At 41.1% G+C, this 4,375-nt stretch overlaps 1 pseudogene; it reads right to left on the bottom strand.

The window, feature by feature from the left end:
* Nucleotides 1-597: 597 nt before the first annotated feature.
* Nucleotides 598-3,952, bottom strand: LOC121498579 (annotated as a pseudogene).
* Nucleotides 3,953-4,375: the final 423 nt, after the last annotated feature.

Genomic DNA, 4,375 nt, shown 5'->3' with positions numbered 1-4,375 from the left:
TGGTTGAGCCTGTTAAGTAGCTAGAATTTTGGACATACTCTAATCCAGTATTTTGTCATAATCTTGTGTTCTTGTTTTTTTATTTTTCCATTCCAGCAGACACTTCAATGCTGTGTTATTTTCCCATCTGCACAGGGAATGTGCCTTGGCAATGGGGAAGGCTCATTCATATAAAGATCTACTGCAGAGAAGGCACAAAGGGTGATGGTTAAGCTCTAAGGCTCTGGATATAGACTGTTCACAACTGGCTTTGTCACTTCACAGGCAGAGCAACCTTGGCCTTAACGTCTCCATGTCTCACTTTCCTCATGTGTAAAACAGAGATCTTAAATAAGAAATATCAACCATTTTAAATAACAGACAACCATTGTGGTTGTCAGTAACATACTATGCTACTTCTCCACTTTTTTTCTTTTTCTTTCTTTCTTTTTTTTTGCAGAAAAATTGTATTGCTTCCATTTGGTCCACTGCTTGGGGGGAGGGCCCTAGAGTGATTGAAAGCTGCCTCGTAGCTGCAGGGAGAGGCTCAGACAGAGGCCTCTGTATCATCAGAGGTGATGCAGAGGGTCCCTCAAAGGCTGCTGGGCTATGAGGCTTCTAGTCATGCTTGAGGGTGAGCCTTTAGGAGAGATAATCACCCAGTTTGCAAGCTGGCCAGTACAGGAAGTCAGTCAGGTGGTTGCTCATCTCCTTGATGAGTTTCATCTTCTCACCTAGGGAGTGGTTCTCCAGGAAGTCACAGAGATAGGGTCTGTGCAGGCAGAACTCAGGACATGCAGATCCCAAAGGGCCTGGTTCAGGTTCTTCTTTGGAGCCAAGGTGGCTTCTGTGGCATCCATGGGTTCAACCCTCCTTATCTTGGGAGGACTTCTGCATGTCCTGGAAGATGGTGCTGCCACCCCTCTGGTTGCTCTATGCCCTCCTGCTGCTCCTCCAACAACTCTCCGAAGAAGCGGTTGGTGCCCCCCAGAGCCACCCCTTGCAGTGCAAACAGATGCCCAGGGAGAGGTAAGTGTAGCGGGCTCACAGCCGCAGGTTGACCAGGCTGTTGACCACCACCTCCACCTCAGTGGATAACTCAGATGAATCTGGAAGCTCAGGGTTGGTAGAACAATAAGCTAATCTCAGAAAACAGCGTTGGCTGGCCTCAGAGACAAGGGATGGTGGAGTTTCACCTGGAACGTTGGGAGATGTTAAGAGGGGAGAGGAGGGGTCTCAGGTCTGTTGCATTCAAACACTGTTGAGGCAAGAGATTCAGGATTGCTCTGTTTTCTGTATATGGAACTGTTTGGAATTTAGAAATAAAATTTTCCCAGAAATAAGACAAGATTGAGTATGTATGGTTCATATACATCTATGAACATGGGAAATGGAGGAAAAAAGATTATGAGTTTTTCATAAAGATTTTTATGCTTTTGAAATTCCCTTTGTATTCTTTAAGTTATAGGTCATGGAGACAAATCTACCAGTATCTGTGGCAAAATGAAATATCTTACATGTGTATCACTCTAGCCCTTATCAAATGAGATTGTTTTCAATAACACATACCCTATAACTCACTCATATAAAATGTGCAATTTGGTCTTTTTTAGTATATTTACACAATTGTGCAACTGCCACCACAGTTAATTTTAGATTTTCATCATCCTAGAGACAAACTCTGTCTCCTTTAAGAATCACTCTTTTTCCCCCGAATCTCCTAGCTGGAGGCAATCACCAATTTACATTATGTCTCTATGAGAACTTTGTCATTTTTTTAAAAGATTTATTTATCTATTAGAGAGTTTGAGAGGGGGGAGGGGCAGAGTGAGACAAGCAGACTCCCTGCTAAGCTGGGAGCCCAATGCAAGGTTTGATCTCAGGATGCTGAGATCATGAACTGAGTGGAAACCAAGAGTTGGACACTCAACTGACTGAACCACCCGGGCGCCCCTTAAAGTTTTTTAAATGATGGGTTCCAAAGTTAAATCAATGGAGCGAATTAGAATTACATACCTAATGTACATAAAAGTTTTATAAGTAAAATGTGAGTCATTTCTTAAGTACTCAGAAATAAGAGTTTAAGATACATAAGAAATAAAAGTTATAATCAACCCACACATATGCATCATCTACCACAGTGCTGAGAATATAAAGGAGAGTAACATGCTGTTTATTCACAATGAGTTTGAGAAAATAGGACATAGATAATGAAGCAGCACAGGTGAAGTGTCAAACAAGAATACTAGGCCATGAGTTCTATGGGCATCAGAGAAAGAAGGGGGTTAAGGAAAAGGAATTCATGCGAGGCAGCAAAGAACTGGAAGGACTTCGATTAGCTAAGGGAAGTGGAGCAGGAATTTTAATTTTCAACTGCAGGTTAAGCCTGTGCTTTCTTTATAATGCAAAAATTCCAAAAGAAGTCACCCAAAATTTTCTTGGGTTATTGACTACTAATGTATTTTAATGGGTATTAAATCCTTCAAATTTTCTTAAAGCATTCTGAGAAAGGCATTTTTTAAAGTGAAAGATGTGTGAACAGCTTGTTTTCTTTTTTTTTTTTCTCATTAAAAAATGTCTTATCTTGCTGTATGGGTCAGGTTGCTATTTCTGAGACCAAGAAAGGTAAAGAAGGAAAAACTGTTGAAAGAAACAAAAAAGGCAACTTTTCTATATTTCCAAGAGCCAGATGGGTTCTTTTGAGATGGTAGTTGAATTATCACTCTCATAATTACACTGTTTTTAAACTTCATATAAATCCATCTCCTTTCCTACATCCTGAACTTCATCAGGGTCTTCAAAGGGCTCCACTGAACACAATCTCTCCCTGCCTGGATTCTGGATCAACTGGAAAGTCAAAGAGGTTGATAAAAGCCATAATATTATCTTTCATAAAGATATTATCTTTAATATATTATCTTTACAAAAGACAATCTTATAAAAGATAAGCATAAGGTTGGAAGCTGTGGCATGTATCTGCAGGCAGATGTAATACAGAACTCGAATCAAGATCCCCAGATGGGCCTAAGAGCCTGTGCTTGGAGAAGCAGTTGAGAAGCCTGGCTGCCTGCCTGCTTGCAGCTCATTCATAGGAAGACAGGGCAGCTGAGTGAATCATGCCCAGTGCTTTCCTCCAGTGTATGTTTACCTACCTGCCCAGGGGCAGTGATTTGGTATCAGACTTGAGCACCCAACAGAATCATCTGGAGAGCTTGTTGGAATCCAGACCGCTGGGCTCCATGCACAGCATTATTGATTTGCATTTCTGACAAGTGCCCAGGTAATGCTGCTGCTGTTGGTTTGGGAGGTGGAAGAGAGGAGGACTATTCTGGGAACCGCTGGCACACAAAGCAGTCAAGAGCATGACCCTCCAACAGGGTGAGCAGGAAATGTGCCCCACAACAATGTCCACAGTGGTTGTTGCTAATCCCAGATGTAATCTGTCCCTTTCTTCCCTCGGTGAGTAGGCATAGGGGTTAGCACACAGTGGCAACAAGTTGGTTGCTGGGTTGAATTGAGTATTAATATGTTGCTTGATCTCTGTTCCAACCAGCATGTGAAAACAATTTTCAAAGAAAAAAAAAATTAGGAATGACTGGGTGACTCAGTCGTTTAAGTGTCTGCCTTCAGCTCAGGCCCTGATCTCAGGGCCCCCTGCTCAGCAGGGAGTCTGCTTCCCTCTCTCCCTCTGCAGCTCCCCCTGCTTGTTCTCTTTCTCTCTTTCTCTTTGTCAAATAAATTAATAAAATCTTAAAAAAAAAAAATTTAAGCCACTCTTGGACTTCCACCTATTTTTAAAAACTAAACTTCACATTATCTTCATTTGAAGTTCTTGGTTCTGATACTTAACCTGATTCCCCGGCATGCAGACTAGCTACAAGTCTGGTGTCACTTGAGGCCACAGTGCTGCAGATGTGCTGATTTCTGTACCATCCTCTTCTGAGAGTACCAGAAATTCTCCCCAGAACGGCATTAGGTAGGGGTAAAACCAAGAGTTGAAATTTTTTGATATGGCTAAACATTAAAAGGTTTACTTATCTTTCCTTATCCGTCAACTCCTCTGATTTATGCTCCCTCACCCTGTAGATAAATCCTTTATTCAACATTTCTAAATTATATTCAGACTTTTTACAGATACAGAAAAAAAATGTTCATTTTCCGTGTTACAATGAGTCTTTTATAAAACAATGTAGGCCACATTAAAGATACTAGCAATACTTCACAAATTTCAGATCTTGAATGATTTAAAGGAAACAAATAGTTTGTCAGGGAAAAAAATTGTTATAACTATAACATGAGTTCAGAAGCCAGAAATGACATAATGAAGACTCAGGATTTTTACCGGGTTACAGAAGCTTATTTGAAGGATTCTTCCAAGAACTGGGTATAGAGCCAG

Source organism: Vulpes lagopus, chromosome 9, assembly GCF_018345385.1.
Source record: "Vulpes lagopus strain Blue_001 chromosome 9, ASM1834538v1, whole genome shotgun sequence".
In the NCBI taxonomy this organism is placed as follows: Eukaryota; Metazoa; Chordata; class Mammalia; order Carnivora; family Canidae; genus Vulpes; species Vulpes lagopus.
Note: the sequence above shows the minus strand (reverse complement) of the source record. Positions and strands in the feature narration are given on the sequence as shown.